This window comes from Macrobrachium rosenbergii, chromosome 14 (assembly GCF_040412425.1).
Source record: "Macrobrachium rosenbergii isolate ZJJX-2024 chromosome 14, ASM4041242v1, whole genome shotgun sequence".
Classification (NCBI taxonomy): domain Eukaryota; kingdom Metazoa; phylum Arthropoda; class Malacostraca; order Decapoda; family Palaemonidae; genus Macrobrachium; species Macrobrachium rosenbergii.
The window spans coordinates 16,787,803-16,810,736 of NC_089754.1; the positions used below are offsets into that span (position 1 = coordinate 16,787,803).

At 42.5% G+C, this 22,934-nt stretch overlaps 1 protein-coding gene across 4 annotated transcripts in view; it reads left to right on the plus strand.

The window, feature by feature from the left end:
• The window catches only part of LOC136845735 (zinc finger protein 436-like), a 78,708-nt gene that overhangs the window by 15,840 nt on the left and 39,934 nt on the right, over nucleotides 1-22,934 (plus strand). The window contains exon 1 of one of the 4 annotated variants that reach the window (XM_067115955.1): nucleotides 434-621. The exons of 1 other annotated variant lie outside the window; for it this stretch is intronic. The gene's annotated coding sequence lies outside the window, so the exon portion shown is untranslated. Of the gene's footprint in view, nucleotides 1-433; nucleotides 622-22,934 lie in introns of those variants that run through there. 2 more of the 4 variants (XR_010855232.1, XR_010855233.1) reach the window with 2 other exon arrangements.

Genomic DNA, 22,934 nt, shown 5'->3' on the forward strand with positions numbered 1-22,934 from the left:
ATATATATATATATATATATATATATATATATATATATATATATATTATATATATATATATACACATAATAATATATGACATATATATATTATATATATATATATGTACAGGTATATATATATATATATATATATATATTTAGTGTGTGTGTGTATACACATTTTATATATTTGTGCCTATGTTTACATAAGATATGTTGGATAGTGAAATAATTCTGCTATTTATTCAGTTAACATTTAAGCACCAAGGGGAATTGCTGTTATAGATTGTGTTAACTGTAATATTTGGTATAACTGTTTGTAGTAAGAATTGTAGTGAAGCTTTCGATAACTTGTGACCTGTCCGTTTAGCAAGTTCTACATATCCCTAGTACAATAATAACAAATTCATGCTCGGTTCTCTAAATTGTAAAAGGTGGTCACATATCTAGATATTCCTATCACTTCTGTTTTTGGGCCACAAACAAAACAATCTCTTCACGTCTCCCTTATAATTTCCCGTCTGTTTTATTTTCCCAGAAGTCTGTAGAGATATTCCATAATTATGTGGATCCTTTTGCTGTGCTAGTTTGACTAAGAAACATTTGGAAAATAGTGCTGTCATTGGAACATGTGATTAAGGTAAATATCAACATAAGAGCAGTGTTTGATTTGAAATACACAAATTTGACGTTTTGACGCCAGGCAGGCCCCAGGTCAATTTTGGCCAAAATTTTATGAATGGTTTATATTTTGTTCAATGTTGGGTAAAATCTGAATATGTTGAAAGCATTAGAACACACCAGAAATAAGCCATCTTTTTTGCCTTGTAGATATATGGTGGGCTACACCTGAAAATAACCAATCTAGCGTAACCTATTTAGTATCTAACCTTTTCTGGTACCGTATGTCTGTTGGAGAGTGGGTAGAAGTATCTTTTAAGACTATAATAAGTAACGGCAGCGAATGCAGTGAGGGGTCAGGGCTACAGTAGTACTCATTTCAGAGGGAATATGACCAAACCAGACTTACCTTGATCAAATCTAACCTAACCTAACCTGCTATGCCTTAACCTCACTCAGCAGTTTATACAAATGCCTGTAATGATTGTTAAAAAGCCTATAATTCCTTGACAGTTTAGGTTATAATTGAGCATTAGGTAGTTTTATGGAACAGGTCTGCACAAAGTTTTGTGTAGTGCTTTTCGCGTAAGCTTATAAAGTATTGATATTGGTTTAAATGTGTTTGCATAAAGTTAGCGAGAAAACTCATAAAACTGCCCAACAATGTTAGTTAAACATCACCCCTTCCCTGTATCCAACAGTTCTAGAGAATGCCAGTGAGTAAAACTAGTATTTTTTGGGTGCAGAGGTAGGGGGGGAAATTCAAAATGTGCAAAGCGTTAGTCAAAAAGCTTGGAATGCGCACATCACAATATAATCAGTTGAAAAATACATAACTCCTGCACGCCAACAGTAGCAAATACCCAAAAATGGAAATACAGCTAGGACAGTTATAGTGATGCATGTTAACCAAACTTCGGGTGTGGGTCCCTATCTGACCAATGGGTGAAGCCCATCTGAACCCCGTAACTGTGTCCAGAATACTGTAAATTGAAGAGCCAAGTACTGTACAGTGGTACGTTTCTCAAACATAGACTAACCCGACTTTCTCTTTTGGGAGTTTTGATAGGTAAACCAACCCATGTCCCATGGAGATAGGTATGGCCATACCATATAAGAAATTATTGTTAAACTGTAGTATACTCACTTGAAATCACAGATTTAAAGGTTAGTCAATTGCAAAACTTAAACACATTCAAATTAGATATTTTCCTGTGAAAGTGATCAAAACATGAAAACCATCATATACCATACCCTGTTCAATAATTAAAATCTCTTACCCCAAGTAGGGTGGTCGTTTTCTGAGTCTGCACACATCCAAAGTGGATACAAGTACTGTAGGTCATTTTTCCTGTGAACTATAGTTTGAGCTAAATAACACTATATTGTGTCAAATGTCTCATTGTTAAGTTACAAGTATGGGCTTAGAAGAGCCTACTCAGGTGAAAGTTTTCAAAAGTATAGCCATGGCTTTAAAATTAGGAAAAATTAGGACTAAAGCACATTTTGACGTTAGATATTTTAATTGGACTCCTAAACTTTTTCATGCAGAGATGTGGCATAATTTTTTACCTGCACTGCCTAACCTAAGATTCTGTGACAGGTGGTGGCATAGGGCATTTAGAAGGTCAGCGGTCACTTTACTAGCTCAGTCTTAAACTAGCCACCTACTTAGAGAGAACTATTACGCTAATGCTGCCAGTGTCATATAACAGTATGGAAAGCCAAAGTGGTGGCTACAGTAAATGACAGGTCTCGGGCAAAACCATAAAGAAGTGATTGTTAAATGGAAAGATTAAGATGGCTAAGATTCAGGGCACAGTGCTTTTTATATCTAGCCACACCCTAGTGATATTAGAGATTAGAGTGTTGGGCAGTCTATAGTAGGTCTAATCTTAAATTGTAAAAAAATTTGGCAACAGTATAAGAAACTCATGAGGGTGGATTAGGATTATGTGAATTACCATCTTCTTTCAAACCAGAAAATATAATAATCTTTTTACCAATGATGATGATGTATGGAGAGGCAAAATTGGTTGGTTGATGGAAAGCAAACAAAAGCAAAGCCAGTTGTTATGGACATGCTGATTTTGCATGCTAGAAATACATTCTAGAGCATAAAAAACTGTAAAATGTCTCATAATTTCAACTGTCTTCAAAATATGGAAAAACACCTTTTTAATGAGACAAAAATTTTTTCTTTGATTTTTCACTATTACTAGATTTTAAGAAATACTCTCCTTTCTGTCATATTTACATCCAGTGAAATAATGGTAGTCCAGAATAAAACTTCAACCTTTATATCTTCATGCAGTATTGTCTTTAAAATTATTTTAGTTTTGTTTAAGATTGACAGCTTTGACATTGATTATGAAGCCTGACGTGACCTAATCTAGAGCACCATACATTATAGAGTAAAGTAAGCTACAAGTATGCTTCCTAACCAGATTAAAGGGGATGGGTCTTACCTTGACCTCCCCAATCTACCTTTATTTTTAAACACCACCTACCTGCAGTTATATGTATAGCTAAGTCCCTGGACGCCACGGCACTTCAAAAACTCGCGTAATCGACAGTCAGGTGAACCACCTGTGCGCCCTCTACCCAGGTGCAATACCTGGAATCATTCCAACTATTCCTCAGATCTTCCCCTAAGCCGCTGTGTCGGTAACATCGATGGAATTTCGTCAGAGCCTGTGTTTTTTGTAACTTATTTTGCAGTGACTTTGGCTTGGCTTTTCGTTGTTCGCTTGGATTTTCTATAACATATCTGACTTCATCGTAGTGAAATGTGTGTGGGATGCAAGTGCTTGCTAAAGTCTCCTGGATCTCATCATTTAGTATGTCTGGAAGAAATGGAATGAAAGACCCAATAGAAGAGCCAAGAGTAATGTTTTCTCACTCTTCTTTGATATAACCAGGGAATAGTTAATTCTTTTCCCTTGATAACTATCCTATATCTTTCTCCGTAGTGGTAGCTTCCTGAACCCCTACTGAAACAGGTAAGGACCCACATTTAATGATTTATTGGCTGCCATTCAGACCCTGGGTCTAACAGGTAAAATCCCTCTGAAGACAGGGATAATATGTGATCGGAGTAATAAGAGATCTAAAAATACAAGTGTTATGTTGTTAGTGCAAGTGCAGTGGAGGTGCACGCTGGGTCCTGTTGTGCTCTAGTCCTAGACCCTCTTCCAAGCTCACCAACTCCCTGTGAGAAGGAAAGTCGAATACACTCAAGGAGGCAAGAGGTTTTAGCTACTGAGCAGTCAGTCTCTCGAAGCGCACTTGTTGACGTTTCTCAGGGGACGCCACCCTCGCCAGGAAAGGCGGCAGAAGAATGTTTGCTCATTGGTTGTTATCGTCACCGGAGGAAGCTTTTGACCGATGCTCAGGCTGCCAGTTCTCGGCAACTCAGTTGACGGACAGCGAAGTTAGAAGATGTGGACGGTGACGCCGAAGGCCGAAGTTGGACGCCAGGACGCCGAGCGGCCGGCTGGACGCCAGGATGCCAGACGAGAAGCTGGACGCCTGGACGTCATGAGTCAGAGCGACAGATCGCCAGGCGCTGGCGGAAGCTGGATCGCCAAGACATTAAGCTTTCTTTGATAAAATGGACGCCAAATACGCCAGGCGTCAAGAGACTGGACGCCAGGACGCCAGGCGCCAAGATGCGTTTGAAAGACGCCGCTACTCCGCTTTCAGAAAATCGGAAGAAGAGAATGATAATATCTCGCATTCTCCTGTGAATCCTATTGCAGAGATTTCTAACGAAGACAATATAAAGCAACATCAGCTTTATCAGACTTGAAAAAGGCTTATGAAGCTATTTTGAAATTTTTCCCAGAGAAATTTATCCTGATCGCTCTCGTTTCGCCTTCAGAATTTACTCTGTGAAGGCGCTCTAAGAGGGTAGTACGTCAAGAATGATACTTTAAGGAGAACAATGAAAGACAGCCTTTGTTTTTCCTCCAACCAAACTAGCTCAAGGTCTAGCTGCTTAGTATCAAACTGGAGAATCGTCGCCTGCAATACCTGCCCCTTCCCAGGAACTCTTCTCGACCTTGTTGACTCTTTTTCTCGTCAGAGTGGCCATAGAAACTGGGTTGTTGGTCGACATCAGAATTGGACCACCCCTCAAAAGAATTTGGAGATTTAGTATGAAGATGGAATTATTCAACACGTATACTGACACCGAAGAACTCATATATCTGATGTCGCAGGCGGATAAAGGACTCGAGATAGTTCCAACGTAATCAACTGCACCTTTCGTGACTCTAAAGAAAAGGGCCCATCTTTGCTCTTTTCCTGGCTAATGGGGTCACTTCCAATCAAAATCAGAATTGATTTATACTCCTTTTTCCTCTCACCTCTTCAAGGCAGAGAGATCTTTTCATCTTTGGCCCAGAAAACCACGTAAGATTTAAGATTCAAAACAGCAAGAAAAAATCCACCACAACACTTTCATCGCGAAAGAGTAAGGCTGAGGTTCCGTGTTTCAGGTATCTCAGCTTTTCTGGTCGCCCTCCCACAGAGGTTCCTAGGCGTAGATGAATGACAACGAAGAGGCTCTTACACAGGAAGAAGGAGGACCTGCCTTTCTTCTCCTGCAGACTGCGGTAGAGCCGGACTGTCCAGCCTGAGTAGGCCCTCTAGTAACAAGATTACCTGACCTTTCTGCCAAATGCAACGACAGAACCAAGGCAAAGGTTCTACAGCAACAAGACCAGACAGGAGAGTTCAGGATCCGAATTCCCCAGGATCTACATTCGTTATTCCTGATCCCCAAATGCTTGGGGGTTAGAGACCTGGTGTTAGACGGATTGCACTCAACTTTTTTGTGCAATAAAACAAAGGTCGTGCCATAGAAACGACAAAAACGTTCTAGCAGCGTCAGACAGCATGACTGGATGGCCTCACTGACCTCCAGGATGCGATTTTCATCGTCCCCATGCTCCCGATCTCCAAGAATTTTCTGGAAGTTCGGCCCATCGGGAAAGGTTTTATAGTTTCACCCCTCTCTTTCTCGGCCTAAACAGACAAGGTTGGACGCTCTGTCTGGGAGCCAGACCTCTCAAGAGCAAGTTACCCAATATTGAGGGACGTCATGATAACACTTCATAGACTACAGATTGTAGCCACAGCAGCAGCTCCGGGAGGCCCCTTTCCTCCTCTCTTCCAGCCCCAAGGGTAGCTCTCCTACTAAGAACAACGAGACAGTTCTATCCAGTCAGGATACCGGGCTGCAAGAGCGTATGGACACTGCAGCCGCCTTCTCGCACATCCTCCCTCTTCCTCTCGGATTGGTACTGGCTCATGAACCTCCACGGTCCATTATTGACGATGAGAAGGAAATAATTGGTTGTAGCGCGGGAGGCTTCTGTACTGTCCTCAACAGCAGGAAGCCCCGCATATAGCTTTACTATAAATATGCAGCAGACTTTGTCTTCTCGGCCGCGTTGACAACCAGGCAAACAGAAGAAGGATAATAGACGGCCCAATCAGAAGCTTCTAGACGCCCAGAAGTTTAAGACGCTGAACACAGAGAATGAAACTTCAGACGCTGATGCAGTGGCGCTAAGCATCTAGGAGGAAACACCATGATGACAAGCGCCACGAACTCCAAGACGCTGCAAGGCATTGGACGCCGTGACGTCAGGCTTCAAGATATTGGAAGCCAAGACGTGGAGTTAGCTCAGGACGCAAGATGCACTGGCATCAAGCGCCTAACAAAGAATTAGGTCTACTGATAAACAGATAGAAATTTCAGCCGATCCCATCCCAAGAGGTTCTAAGTGCCTTAGGATGAAGATTCAGAGTCAGGATTTTCGGCTTTTCCGCTTATTGCATAGACAGGACAAGCCTCAAGAAAATTTCAGAACTTTATAAAGAGACAGTCATGTTTGGCAAAAGGAATGGATGAGTCTGTTGAACCCTTCTTTCTCGCTGGAACGGTTTGTCTCTCGGAGAGGTTAATTCTATGCCTGTTAGCAGTTTCATCTAAATCGGAACTGGGACAAGGAAATAGAACTGGAGACCGCGTATCCCCATTTCGGAACCAATAAGACCGATTTGTAGTGGTGGAACGCCCCGGCCAAGCCCAGGAGGTCCTTTCTCTATATTAGAGGAACTCAGACCTAGTGTTGTTATCCGAACGCTGGCCGGACTCAGTATGGGGAGCAACACTAGGAAATAGTCTCGGCCCTGGACCAGAGAGCAGGAGGAGTTAAACATCAATTAGAAGGAACTAACTGCAATCCTTCTAGCTCCTCAGGGAGTTCAACACAGGGAAGAGGTGCAGGTCAACACCGACAACACGTGGCAGCGTTGGCCTACACCAGCAAACAAGGGGGCATCACCCAGGTCTCTACTTATTAACAAGAGAATCTCTCTTTTGGGCAAAGGAGGAGAATGTAAAACTAGTAACCTAATTTTATCCAAGGAGAAAAATGAGGGCGGACATTCTGGAGCAGGAAATAAAGTCCTCTCAAAAGAATGAACGCTATCAGGACTTTGGGATCTCTGCATAGATCTTTCACTACAGCGCAAACGAAGAGGTTGGATACTTACTGCTCTCCAGTACCAGATCCCGGCTATATACAGACGCTGTTTCCTGGTGGACTGGTCCAACTTGGACGTGTATGCATTTCCTATTTCAAGATAATACACAGGGTACTGAAAAATTTGTGTCACATGAGAGACCGGAATGACTCTGTGGCCCCTACTAAACGACAAGAGATTGTTCCCAGAAGTACTGATTGATGGTGGATTATCCTGTGCAGCTTCACTCCTTGCGAGAGCAGATCTACTCAACAACCTCCCACTTGGAAAGATATTACCAAAACCTACAAGCGCTACTAGTAACTGCTTTCGACTATCGGAAACTCACAAGACAGAAATTTTTCAAGGAGGCAGCTGGCGCTTAATGCAACCATAGTTATCCACCATTAAGGTATACCAATCCAAGTGAGGTATTTAGAGGATGGTGCAAGGACAACCATGTGTCCTCTTCCAATATTTCTGTAACCCAAATTTGTATATAGAGAACTCACCAGCATGGAACCTAGACGTGGTCCTGAGGTTCCTCATGGGGAGTAGGTTCGATCCCTTGCAGAGGACATCTAAAGGACTATCAGAAAACTCTTTTCTTGGTCAGTCATTTAGCAAAAGAGTTAGTGAGATACATGCTCTCAGCAAGAATATAGATTTTTATACAAGGCAAGGCAATCTGCTCACTGCAACTAGGCTTCCTTGCAAAAATGAATACTGGCCACAACTCCTAGCCCAGAACAAGCTCGAGATTCTGAACCCCAACGGACATAACAGGAGGAGAGAGAGAGAGTCCTATTCTCGGTAAGGCTCTAAGGCTCTACCTGGATAGGACAAAGGACTTAGGAAGGAATTCAGAAGGGCTGGTGTTCAGTCAAAAGCTCTCTTGTATAGATGTCAAAGAATGCTCTGTTTTATCTTATCAGACAGTTGATAAAAAGAAGCAAATATGGAATGTAGAGAGATAGACTACAAGATTCTGAAAGCAAAGACGCACGCAGGTCAGGCAGTAGCAACCCTGTAGCTCAACAGAACAGGTCCCTGCAGAGTATCTTGGACACGACCTTCTGAGAAGCAAGTTAAGTATTTGCCTCTCACTATCTAAAACAAGTCAAGACATTATACATATCAAGGCCGCCAGCCCGGCTTATATAGCATCCCAATTCAGTAATGGGAGAGGGGAATACCCCTACAATCCCATAAACCAATACCCTTTTTCTTACCTTGAATTGAGAATTTTATGGTTGTTTGTAGAAGACTGACTCTATCTTCCAAGTAATCATTGGGATGAAAGTTCCTTGGTAGGAGCTCCGAACAAGGGTATTGAGAGGAGGTCTAGTCACATAGAGTGTTATACACCGTTGACAGCTCCCTAGAGATTTTCTCATCCCTGGTGGATCGCTGGACTTTTTAAGGAATGCAGACATAATGAGAGGGGAGTTCATTGAAGTCAGCTTCTTAATCCAACTTATGTACAATACTCCTTTGTTCTGCCTTGGAATGGTTGAAATTTGATGGTTGTTTGTGAAGATTGAACGCAGTCTTCCACAATCATTGATTTTAGTCAGATGATCATTTTGTTCCTTGGTGACGCCCGGAACAAGGGTATTATAGGTTGTCTGTCAAGTATAGAGGTTGGCATAATCGTTGGCAGCTCCTAGAGGTCTTCAGCCCCCTGAGCGGATCGCTGACCTCTCTTAAGGAATACAGATATAATGAGGCGGGAGTTCATTGAACTCAGCTTTTCCTTAATCCACCATAAATATCACTCTTTGTTCTTACATTGGAATGGTTGAAATTTTGTGGTTGTTTAGAAGATTGAATGCATTCTTCCACAATCATCAATTTTGTCAATGATCATGGTTCTTGGTGGCTACTCGAACAAGGGTGTGCTATAGGTTGTCTGTCACATAGAGGTTGGTACACCGGTTGGCAGCTCCTAGGAGGTCTTCAGCCCTGAGTGGATCGCTGGACTCTCTTAAGGAAAGCAGACAAATGAGGGAGTTCATTAAAGTCAGCTTCCTTAATCCAGGTAAGGACCTGCTGGTTTATTAACCTCTACAAATTCCAACGATGTTGGCTGTCTCGACCCTCCACCAAAGTTGGGTAAGACCAGTTATATATAGATAACTACCAGGTAAGTTAGATGTTTAAAAATGATATTTTCATAATAAAATAAATTTTTGAACATAGCCACTTTAGAATATATATAACAATTCTACCCTCCTCCCCTCTAGAGACTAGGGGCATGGAAGATCTGAGGAATAGTTGGAATGGTTCCAGGTACCTGGGTAGAGGCGCACAGGTGGTTCAATTGACTACCGATCGCGATTGCCGCGAAGTTTGAAATTCTGCCGTGATCGCCATTAGACTAAGCTATATATATAACTACCAGGTAAGTATGTTCAAAAATTTATTTTATTGTGAAAAATATATTTATTGCTTACCTTAATTTATTGATGTTAGTACTGTATTATGTTTGCATGTACATTAATGGTACATAAAAAAGATCTGAGCAATAGGCCTACCATGTAGTTGTGATAAACTGCAGTTAGGTTGTTAGATTACTCATTGATGTTTGAAGACTGATTTAAAGGTTTGTCAGTCATTTTGTGACACAAGGCTAAGACACTTGACAACCAGGGTTGAGGTGTTGATTGCTTAATGGGATTCCAGTGACTGGACTTAAGTGAAGCAACAGGATAAAACTTCAAATGGACTAGAATTACAGTGAAAATACAGTAGAAGACAGATGTTTTGGAAATCTAATTCTTAAGAGGACAAAGATAGTACTGGTTAAGGAACATGACATTTCATTAGCAGCACATTTTGTTGTGATTCATAATATTCTCAGGCCTAAAAAACACATTACAACTTTCACAGTTAAAAGAATGTAATCATTATTGGCTTGCAGAAAGGAGCAAGAGAGTTCATAATAAAGAATATTGGTAAAGTTATTTACAATATATAATATATAAAATTAGAGAGGTAAATCCAAACCTTGAGCAGTGTACACTCGGTAAGGATCCTTTTGAAAGTACCAAGAACACAGAGTTTTTTTTATTCTTCTACATGTTGTACATTCCTCTCATGCTGTAAAATTGGCAATTTGGTTTGCTCAGCCAGTAAGCACCCAGTGCAAAGACTAATGCCTTTATGTCCAAAAGATCTTCTGACAGACTATTTAAACTAGCCAATACTGTATAGATAAATATAGGTGGTTTCATAAACAAAAATCTGATGGTAGGTTGTCTTTATGGCTCAGCACTACTTGAATAGTGAATCTGTTGGTAAAAAAGATCTTGGTGTAGGTGTGGGGAAGGATAGCATTTAAAAGTTTTTAATTCTCTTGCAACACATTTCCACTCAGATTCATTTACACAGTCACACCTCAGTTGAAGGTTTTAATCCGTTCAAGAAGGCTGTCATTTAACTTTGCAATTTTCTTGTAAGAAATAATAGGAATTGGTTTAATTGATTCAAGACCTCCAAAATAACAAGAAGTAAAATGCCTTTCAACTAAATTTAGTACCCTGTAGGGGGTAGTGCCGCCAGTACACCTCATGCAATGCACTGTAGGCATTGCTTAAGGTTCTTTGCAGTATGCCTTCAGCCTGTAGCTGCAACCCCTTTCATGTCTTGTACTGTACTCCTCTCATAATCTCTTTCTTCCATCTTACTTTCCACCCTCTCCTAACTATTGATTCATAGTGCAACTGCGAGGTTTTCCTCCTGCTACACCTTTCAAACCTCTTACTGTCAATTTCCATTTCAGCACTGAATGACCTCATAGGTCCCAGTGCTTGGCCTTTGGCCTAAATTCTATATTCAGTTCAATTCAATTCAATCCATTCAGTACAATATAGTAAGTCTAGCATGAAGAAATTTTACAAAAAATAGCATGACCAAATAGGTGAGATAAATGCAAATTTGATTTCACTTTACCTGTAATTTGGAGAGGTGATGCATAGTTGGTGAGAAAGGTGAATGAAGGAGAGATTTTATTATTTGGAAAGGTGGGTCCTCTTCCATAAAAATGACAGGCAGCTGTGCTCTTGGGATTATTTCTCGTTCCTGTCTTTTCCACTGCTGTATGCATGAGACTCATGTTTCTTTTTCACTAAAGACATGTCCAGTGATGTTTGAGGTCCTCTTCCATAAAAATGACAGGCAGCTGTGCTCTTGGGATTATTTCTCGTTCCTGTCTTTTCTACTGCTGTATGCATGAGACTCGTGTTTCTTTTTCACTAAAGACATGTCCAATGATGTTTGAAACATTTCACAGGCTCCTAGAGCTTAGGCTATCCTATATCACTGGTTGAAACCTTTGGTACAGGCAGGCCCCAGTTTACAATGGGGGTTCCATTTTTATGCCGCGTTGTAAGCCAAAAATCGTCGTAAACCGAAAAATTTTCAAAATCGAAATTTTGATTATTCTGCCATTTGGAGCCACATTTTGTTTGATCAGCACATTTAATGATCGTAACCCTGGAACATGCGTCGTAAACCGGGAAATAATTTCTGATGAATATATCTGAAAAGCGTCGTAAGCCGGACCCGTCATAACCTGGGGACTGCCAGTATAGGGGGCACGTGTACTAATAGGTACGCAAAAAATCATGGTTTTTTTTTCATTCTACAGACTGTGCCTGCCCCACAAATAACATGGAGAATGTGATATTTGTTCTGGTTATGAAGAAATGGATGTAGTTTCATGTGATGTAAAGAAATTATAAATATCACAATACCATGCTGAAAAAATGGTCAGTATTTTTGTTGTGTACCTACAGTATTATAAGGCCGTGTCCAATGTGTATGCTCCCCTGTCCGTTAGGTACTCTTTCACTCATAACTCTGAAGTTATTAAAGCTACACAAGTCGCCTCTGGATATGTTGGACCTCATTCATTGCTTTACTTACTCACATATGTTTCAGTGAGTTTTGATTGCATTATCATAATTTCCATGGGGCATTTATGGAAAAAAGTAATAAAAAATCAAAATATGTGTTTAATATTGTTTCCATCAACTTTATAGCATGAGTAACATCAAGACATAATACAAAATAGATATATTTGATACTGTAACTGTAGGGGAAGGCTTATACATATGAAAAATATAAAGAATACAGTCCGGAAAAAAATTTTTATTAGAATTTTTTTTAACAAAACATGGTATTATGGTACCCTATTCTTTGGAGTATCACATCTTTATTTTCTGGGCTTTGACCTGAGCCACCCGGGAACACGTTATCTAGCATATATTTCTAGGTAAATTTATTGCAAAACATACCAGAGAAAGCTTAAATGCACGCTGGGGTTATTGACTCAGCGCGAAAGCCTATAAGAGTCGCATATAGAAAGGGTGAGGTTGCTACTCACTAACGCCTCTGGTCTCTGTAGAGATTTGTTAATCCCAAACTCCCAGCCGACAGTCGCATGCCAGCCCGTGACCAGCTCCCGACACCAACATCTCAGCCGCCATTGGCATTCCATTTTAGCACCTAACCAGCTTGTTGTGATTTTCAACGGTGTGCGTTTCTTTTTGCTTTTTCTGTGCGTCGGCATGTCTTCCGCTCAGAATTTCATCTAAGTTGAGTACCATCTCCCTTGAGTTTTTTTGGTGTTTTGAGGCATTTATTTGATACCCATGGGGTTGAATATACGCCGGTCTCGGCCGCCTGTTCCTCTGACCACACGGGCCTTCAGTCCTCGCTGTTTAGTAGTTGGCATGATTCTGTCCTTTGCTGTATAAATATGTCGGCGGCGGCGTGTTATTTCATATTTTTCATATTCACCCTTTGTCGGAGTTTATTATCCCGAATTACTTCCTTTCCTGGAGCACGGGTCCTCGCTATCTTAGGCTATGAGGCTGTTTCCTCTCGCCTTTTTGATCATAATCCATGCTCTCTTGGACCCACTCCAGCACACCGGCATATTCTCTGAGATGGTACTGTTATGCTAAATGAGTATTTTCTAATTTATACGTATAACGGATGACATTTATATTTTTGGATTAATATTGTTACGCTTGAATGTAAGGGTCGGCCATTATCTACCACCCGCGTTCCATATGTCGCGAGTGGTTTGGCCCGCTCTTCTACATGAGTCCTTTTATTATTTTATGTTTCTGTACGAATATATTATTTGTGTTATGTTCACACATCGCTTGGTTAACTTTTAGTGTTACTTTAGTCAGATAGTTCCTGTGTTGGAGTCTCCTAGGCTAGTCCTCCTGGCCGCTGATCGTTTTCGGAAGATTAGCCTAGGAAGTTAGGCTCCTTTACGTTCTCTTGCTCCCTACCCCCGACCAGGTCATTTTGAGGCTTGGAGTGAGATATGGGGTGGTGAGAGCCCACGCTCTGGGCCCCTGACTGTATCGCCTGGTTCGGATGGGTGTTATTAGGCCTATGATTTTCCCAATTTCTCCTATTTTGGCCTACCAACTCGGGACTGTTGTCTTCATAAGGTTAGGCTAGAATAGCGAGGGTCTTCTCATTCGTAGCCTACTCCTGTCCGAGCCGTCAGTGTCGGGGGAGGCGACCAGGCATTGTGTGTCTCCCCCTCTCCCCCCCCCTCCCACCTCCCCTTCCATCCCTTGGCTTGTCTTCCTACCCGCGTAAAAATTGTCATTGGGAAGCAAGCCTGGGGTCGAGGGTTGCTCTGAGTCTCTTTCGTGTCGCTAGCCTAACCATTCCTTGCCCTTCCTTTGCATTGGGTGGTTTTCCCTAGTTCTCCCTGCGCAAGGGACGCCGATCTCTTTTGACCGGCATCCTACGGGGAGTTCTATCGGTGTCTAGGGGGTGCTTCCACACTCCCTGGCCACCGCTAATTGATTACCACCACTTTGCAACCCCTTAGCATTTGGAGTGTAACCTAGTATTCTCCCTGTGTTTGGTAGTCGTTCTCCCATGACCGACACCCCGTGGGGGGGGTTGCTATCGGCGTCCAGTGGGTGTCCCCCACCCATCTGGCCGCCGCTGTAGGTTCCTCTCCACTTGAACACTCTCTACCTCTTTCCTCAGCATCAGACGCCGTGGGACTGCTTTCTCCCCTGCCCGGGACGCCGTTTCAAGACCGACACTCGCGAGAGTTAGTCTGCAGTCCAGTTAGTGTTATCCACCCAACCGGCCTCCGCCTCGGTATGTCCGCTCTTCTGCTAGCAGTTATTGTCCTTGTTTTTTCCCTGTTTGATACAACTAGAACATCGACTATAGACCCTAGGAATCTATCTTGACTTTGGCCAGATCTTACCTCCGCCGAGTTTGTCGGGTCTCCTGCTACTCCTTTCTCATGAATCACCCGTGGGTATGGTGTGTGGTTGACCTGTACCACCCCGCCTCCCCGCCGCCACCACATAAGTATGGTGTGTAACCTCGATTCCCCTGGCATCAAAGCTGAGTTTTATAAACCAATGTGTCATAACCATTGTTTTTTGGCAAGTACTGTTAACTATCTGGTGATTATGTCTCTTTACCATACCTCTACTGACTGTGTCCGCGTATTCATGTGCAATCTGTTATATTGTTTATGACGATGATCATAGGTTAAGGTTTAATAGTAATACTGGAATTAATTCAAGCGTCCTAACATTTTCACTTCAGATTTTGTATATCATCCCCTAATACCGGAATTAACTCCGGCGGGGTCTGACCGGACCATTTGCATGCTCCGTTAGTCATTTTATTTTAAGGTTCTCATCTCCGGTGACCCTACTCCAGCATGCCTTAATTAGCATACTCGTGTATCATCTGTCCACTTACAGATGGTACGTTGTCAGGAGCATGGGTGCACGGCGGTCCTTCAGCAGCCCTGTGGACACGAAGTGTGTCGGTCACACTGGACGCGCAGTCCAAGTAGGGAACTTGGATCGCCTGGGCACCCTGACGGCCAGAGGTGTGCTACGCCATGTTTATGTTGGATGAGTCGCAGCTGACATGTCCTCACTAATCGTTATTCTGATTTGTGGCCTTGTTGATTTATATATGGCAGCTGGAGATTTCTGTTAGTAAGCACTTTCCTTCTTTCAGTCCGACCGCAGCTCCCGCGACTCTTCGCTGTCGACCCTCAAGACCTGGGTCGGTGGTTTCGGGAGGAACGTCGCGTCGGGGAAGCCCCCTTGATCGCTGGGATCCGTGAGATGACGGAGCCCTCCCATGAAGAAGAAGCCATCTGCGGAGAGGTAGCAGAGGAGGTTGCGGCAATCAACATCAACCTCGAACCGATGAGCGTTGACCCGGACCACCAGATTGCAGGTAAGGGGGTAAGTGAGGCAGACGGTTCTGATCCTCTCTTTAGCTCTCCTTCCTCTACTGCTGCTTCCTTCAGAGGATTTGAGAAATCCTCGTACCTTGAGGACAGGTCAAGGTCTACTGTCCCTGCTGCAAAGTCTGTGAAAACTAAGACCTTATCAAAGTCCTTCAGACCCCAGAGGCCTCACCTCGAGCTCCGGTCGCCACGGGCCCCCTAGCCCGGTGTCGTTTACTGCGCACCCGGGAAAGGGGATCAAGATCCAGGCAAAGTAACAGTCCCCTTGTCCCGACTTTGACCCAGAGTAGCGCTCAAGGAACTTCAGAAGAAGTTCGGGAGAAGAGTGGAGGAGGCCAGAATTAGCTGCACTTCCTCCCAGTTGGCTTCAGGCCTGAAGTCTTCTGGTGAGTCGGTGAAATCTCTGGCAGAGAAGGTACGCAGAACCAGGAGAGCTTGCTCTCTGGGTTTATGCGCACCGGAGCAGCGGCTCAGTCTTACGCTGTTCCGGATGCTTCCGGTCTTCCTCCCTTTGATAAGGGAAACTTACTTCGGCTCTTCATGCTCCTCAGCATGAAGATACCCTCACCATTGAGGGACTGGGTACTCGCAGGTTGGAGGAGCTGGAGTTCTTCCCACCTGACCTAGTGCCTCCCTACCCAGGCTATGCCAGGCTTACCGAGGAAGCCTGGATAAGATTGGATAAGGTCCCGAAGGAGACTGTCATCTTTCCGAGGGACCAGGCACAATCCACCCTGTTGCACACTCACAGAGGAGGCCGAGAACACTAAACTCACCCCACAAGCGACGCTTAATATGTTCTCGGTGAGGGATGTTATCCCCACCCCTGCACGATCAAGGTAGCTCTGTTACCAATCAGGCAGGCATTGAGGGTAAGTTCTTTCCACAACTCCGAGACAGATCCACCTCGCCTTCCCCGGAGATTCTGATTTTGAAGGGAGCTCTGGCCACTTTCACTGGGTAGTGGTCGACTCCTGACTGCGCTCCTCTTTCAGCGAAAGCAGCTTCCTCAAAAATCCCGAAACTTCTGAAGGCCGAGTCAGAAGCTGGGTGAGGCAGGCTAAGTCGGTCCCTGCATTCCCTGACTTTGGCGGAGGCAACTTCGGTTGTCTACAACGAAGAAGCCCTCTTCCAGGTCCTTACCAAATCCCTATTGGCGGGATTCCAACAGGACCTGTACGACTTCATAGTGGCTCGAATGAATTGCCGAAAACATATCTTTGCGGCAGCCACTATAAGGCACGAGCCCAATAGGCTCATAAAGAGCCTGTTTGGGGGCTAATATCTTCCGGAGGAATAAGTGCAACGCAGTCCTGGCAGAGTGGGTTCAGCAACCAAAGCCTCTGCTCCCGCTGGGGTCTCCCACAAGCGGAAGCCAACGGAGTTCTCCGACTCATCCCAGACCCGGGAAGAGGTTCAAAAGTTTAAAAGACCTCATACTTCCAGACTGTGCTAGTTGTCTGGCCCCGCCGCCAGCTAACTTCTCAAAGCACAGCTCAGCAACAGTATTTGCTGGTACAGCCAGCCCAACACACGCCGCTTCTCATTTATGTGACATCTCCGGCTAACGCTTGCCATATTTGTATACTTCGGCATCAACAGAGCTGCCAGGCAGACGCAGCAGAGTTCTTATAATCGCGCTTCGCTCATCGAAACATAGTCAGGCAGAGAGATCGATGTCTCGCCCAGCATACCTGCGTGCGGCGCAGTCTCTTCTCACCACGATCTTCTAACCACAATTCACATACAGTTCATGGTTCAGATTGAGCGATGAGTCTTCTCCGGCAGGCAGAGTCCCACTAGTCATCGCCCGCAAGCTCCGTGACTTGCGGTTATTCGCCCGCAGGCTATAAAGTTAGAAGTCTAATTTGAGGCAGAATAACATGTCCAAAATAGTGTCCAATAAAAGAGTAATCCAGACTATTCTACCTAACGATATACAACTGGTCAGCATAAAGTTTCATATTGTCAATCAATTCATGACTTAGACTGCCATCACGTCTGTTTATAGATTCTTCTATCAACAGACTAGAAAAATGTTGTTTGCTTGAGTCATGCGACTGAACAATATAGTTCAGAACCAACAAATCAGATACAGAGTTCAACACCATGTCAGATCATAAGCAGTTTATACTCTGAATCTGAGATTTTGATAATTAATATCAACCCTGAATATCACGAAAGCAACATCCCTTAATGTTTTTCTGGAATCTCTAGGCTTCCAAATAAACAGGGAGAAATCCCACTTAATTCTGAGACCCGCTCAATGGTTGGGAATCCAGTGGGACTCTGACTAGCCACAAACCGTCTCTCGCTAGGTCAAATGGAGAAATAGCCAAAGCAACCAGGCAATTCCTCAAGAACAGGAAAGCTTCCCACTGGGCATCTAAGAAAGGGTCTTAGGTTCCTTCAGTTTGCTTTGGTAACAGATCTGCTTCTGAAAGCCAAACTGAGACATAAACAGAGTGTGGCGAGACGTACAACAACAGATTCAGAGACAAGGTGTGTCCCTTTGATCTGCCAGTGCTGAGAAAGAGACTGCCCTGGTCAACAAAGTCAAGTGCTTGTCAAAAATCAGTACTGCTCCAATTCCTCCTACAGACTACACGGATGCTTCTCTGAGCTGGTGGGGAGGATACTCAACACAAAAGTGCAAGGAACGTGGTCCACTATGTTCAATAGTTCCATATCAACATTCTCGGCTAATGGCAAGTCTTTCTAATCATAGTCCATACCCAACCAGACTAATTCATATCAGGCTGGTTTTGGACAGTGCAGTAGTGGTGCATTGTATAAACAGAGGAGCTCCAAGTCGAGCTGGTCAACCAAGTAATGATAGCAATATTCTCCTAGCAAACAAGCACCGGTGGCATTTGTCAGCTACCCATCTGGCAGGAGTCCGGAATGTCATTGCAGATTCTCTGTCCAGAACAACTCCGCTGGAGTCGGAATGGTCCCTGGACAAAACATCATTCGAGTGGATTTGCAGTCAGGTCCCAGGTCTCCAGGTAGATCTGTTTGCCACAGAAAGCAACCACAAACTTCCATGTTATGTGGCCCCCAACCTGGACCCTCTGGCTCACTCCACAGATGCGATGTCAATAGATTGGAACATGCGGGCAGAGGATCTTACCTGTTTCCCTCCAGTGAACTTGTTGATGAAAGTTTCTGAGAGAAAGCTTGATTATTCAAAGGTCATAAAACCAGAACAACTGGCCAAGAGCAACTGGTTCCCCTCTTCTTCTGGAGCTGAAACTCCATGCATACAAATCCCCAGGCCAAAATTGACACACAAATAGTACAACCGGACTGTGTCAGCTTCCTCAAGAATTCAAATGCCCTGGCTTTATGATTTCATGAAATTCGCAGCTCAGAAAGATAAAGCACATTGACCCTGTTAATACACTGTTCTTAGAATCAGACAAAAGGAATCTACCTCAAACAATACGACTCCAACAGTCAAGAAATTAGCATTATTCCTGAAAGACCGATATTAAAGAAATGACCACGAACCTTGCAATTTCGTTCTTCAGGTCATTATTTGAAAAGGTCTAGCCTCTAGTACTATTACTACAGCCAACCAGTTTTGAAGATGTTATTCACATGGCTTTAATATTAACTTAACAGACTCATATTTTTCATCAATTCCTAGAGCATGCGCTATGTTGAGACCAGCAACCCGCCCACACACGGTTTCCTGGTTCTTAAATGACGTTCTTAAATTAGCATCAGATACTGATAATCAAAAATGTTCATTCTCAAGTCTGTTAAGGAAGACCCACATATTTGAATTAGCTTAGCTTCAGGTGTTAGAATTTCTGAGTTGTCCGCTCTATCTAGAGAACTCAACCATGTCGATTTCCTCCCGTCAGAGAAGTTCTGCTAGCCCCGATCTCAAGTTTTTTTTAAGTTAAGAATGAAGATCCACAAGATAGATGGTCCCCATGCTGATCCTCTTCCACAAGACCCACACACAGTTATGTCCAGTCACTGCTTTAAAGGCTTATTTAAACAGAACCTCTAATATAGCATCAGGCCCTCTTTTTGTTAGGGAAGGTGGAGGAACTGTTTAATTGAAGGCCATCAGACAACAAATCTTGTATTTTATTAAACAAGCTAACCCAGATTCAGTTCCAAAGGTTCATGATATCAGGCAGTGGCACACTCTCCACTAATTATTTCCGTTATATGAATTTTTTGACGATCTCAAAATATACGGTTGAAATCACTCAGGTGTTCAAATGCCACTACCTCAAATCTCTAGTGGCCCTAAAATTTCCACTGTGGCAGCAGGAAGCATTGTCCCTTCCTCTGGTGGTCACATTATGCATTCTTAACTATTCTGTCACTCCCTCTACCTGCCTGCTTACTCCCTTGCCGTTTTTCTCAGTCAGGGCATGCTTCACAGCCTGACTCCCACCATACATATTGTCTGTTGTCCCTTTTTGTTAGTGATTAAGTCATTTCTAATCATGTTCTAAATTACTGTATAACATGTTTGCTTTTGGGCATGGATCCCCTGACTTGTTGTTCTCATGTTTTTTAAAAAAGAATTTTTCTGCTTGGGTAATTAAAACTCAGTTTTACTCATGGTTTTATTTCTCTCCATCACAGTAGTTTTCAAGGGGCTTCGCCAAGCTGGTATGTTTAATTCTCTGCTATGATTTCACCTGGTGACACAGGTCAAAGCCCAGAAAAGGGATTTTGACAAAGGAAAAATCTATTTCTGGGGGAAGACCTGTGTCACCCGGTGACCCACCGCTATTCCTCTTTTTCCCCCCCTGAGTAACATACCAAATCCTAAAGAACCTGGAATGCCAATATGGCGGCTGAGATGTTGGTAATCGGGGAGCTGGTGCGGGCTTTGTAACGGCACATCGCTTTTGGGGATTTTGAGATTGGAAATCTCTACAGGGCAGAGGCCGGTGGTAGTGGCAACACTCACCCTTTCCTATATACGACTCCATTTTATGGAGTTCGCACTACAGTAACCCCAGCATTGCATTTAGCTTTTCTCTGGTATGTTTTAGCAATAAATTTTCCTAGAAATATGTGCTAGATGGTAATTTCACCGGGTGACACAGGTCTTCCCCCAGAAATAGATTTTTCCTTTGTCAAAATCCCTTAATTATACGACTGGTAACTACAGGAGATTAACTTTTCATACAGACAAAAGTGATTATGAAAGAAAAATTAGCAAAACTGCTAAGTTACTAGGACATTCTAATGTATTCACTCTTACTGAGTATGTTAAAGAAATATTTATAAGTTATCTGTAGTAAAAAAAATAAATTGTTTGCCTAGGAAATTCTTTGCCATTTCCCATGGGAATCAGTGTGGTATATTAACTAAATCAAATAAAAAAAAGAAAAACTTTATTTATACTGGTACTTACAGTAGAAAAAAATAGACTTTTGACTGAAATTCTTTGGATAGTTTGAAAATGAACTAGAAAGTCTTATACCCTATTTTCACTTTGACTTTGCCAGGTGGGAGATAAGTACTGATTTAATGGTGCATGGAAATGAAAACCCATATACACGATTTCTGCATGTTCGTTGTGGGCTTTCTAGAACAACTATCTCATCTTGGTGATGTGGATATGACACTTCTTCAATTTCCGGCATGTAGAAGCCATCACTTCTTTCTTTCAGAAATGACACTTCATACCCGCCGTCATTGACCTTTATGACTCTGGCAATGTACACCTCAAATGGGGATGATTTTCTACCTTTGCTAGATGATGTTGCTTTTTCTACTTTTACTCTAACCCAAGAATCTACTTTGCGTTCCTCAAGGGTAATGCCAAAAGCAAAGTTGTCTCTTTCATAATCTAAGCTCTCATCTGAACTGTCATGCAAACTCAGGAGTTCATCATTTGATGATTCACTTGCTCTACTATCACAGGAAGGGCCTGCCACTTCTTGACTAACTCCAGTTAGTTCTTTGTCGTCAGGTATATCCTCTTCGTCACTTGTATCTTTTTCTACTCGTTTCTTCCTTCGTTGTGTTACAGAACCTTTCTTACTTGTTAATTTTGGTAGTTCTCTCTCTTCTTCACCTGTATCTGTTTGTACTTTTTGCTTCTTTCTTTGTGTTATTGAACCTTTCCTGCCCATTGATTTTGGTGTCCTCTTTTTGCCTGATTCTTTCTTTTCTTTCTCTTCCTTTATTTTTTCAAATTCTTTGCTGCAGATCTGATAGACACCCCAAACTGCAGGATGAAAGACATAACCAGCCATTTATAAACCGGTAGTGATTAAGTTGAAAACTAAATACAATTAAGTTACCCACAAAAACCAAATGCAATTAATTTACCCATAAAAACTAAATGCAATGAAGTGAAATATTCTTAATGAACAATGCTACAGTAATAATGATTGAATTATATCATGTCATTTAAGAAATCATATGGGCTACAATAATTTTCCCTACTTAATTTACTTTTCTATATCATTTAAAGTATCTGCAATTATAGCTGGATCATGTTTCTTTTGTTGCACTTTTTTTTTATTTTTTTGCTGTTGACTTGTTTTAGTCATACTGTTTTTCTGTTTACTTGTTTTTGCCCTACTGTATTATTCTATCTGAAAAAAAGAATAGAAGTTAATGTTTTTTATGTAAAAAAGTGTGATGACCGATAGGTAAGCATTGCGTGGTGCCCTCTACGTACACATGTACATATAGGATATCACACACTGCGTACAATTTGTGCCAGTCGTGGGGTAAATTGACTTGGATATTACTCCAATGATTTTCATGGAACAGTGGCCCATATTCTCTCTAGCAATACAGGTAGCCTTAGATTGTTGTGCAATGTGGCTTAGGACTCTTTGGCAGGCGATTTTAATTTTGAGTACATATTGGGCATGTGTGTCATGGCCTTGTCCAATATGTGCGCACCCTTATTCCTCTTCTATTTCTTATTTTACAAAACTTTTGATGCTTGTTTCTTATGGGCCCCCATCCCAAAAGTAACCTGCAAACAAAAAAAAACCAAATACTTTATATTAAATGTAAATGAACCATGACATAAGAAGATACATGAGAAACCCTTAAATTTTCATAAGGAAATGGTGTCTTTTTTCACCTTGCCTTCTTTTTTCTTTTGGTAACTAATTTATTACAGAAAGCAGAACCTAGAAACTTGTCTACACAGGTAGTCCCCGGTTAACGGCGGGCTCAGTTGATGGTGGTCTGGTTTTATGGGGCTTGTCTAGCGATGAAAATTGGCAATTTTCGGCGCTGAAAATCACCAATTTCCGCTTATCGGCGCCAATAATTGGGTATTGGTGCCAATACATAACTAACAGAGGCGCTGATAACTGAAAATTGGCACTTTTCGGCGCCGATAAGCCGAAAAATCACCGGAAATCACCGATTTTCGGTTAGTGGCAATTTTCGGTTATCATGACACCCCCAGAATGGAACCCCCACCGATAACCGAGGACTGCCTGTATATAGAATAATGGTGAAGGATTAAACTGAGGCAAAGATTGAATATTAAAGTGCTGTCT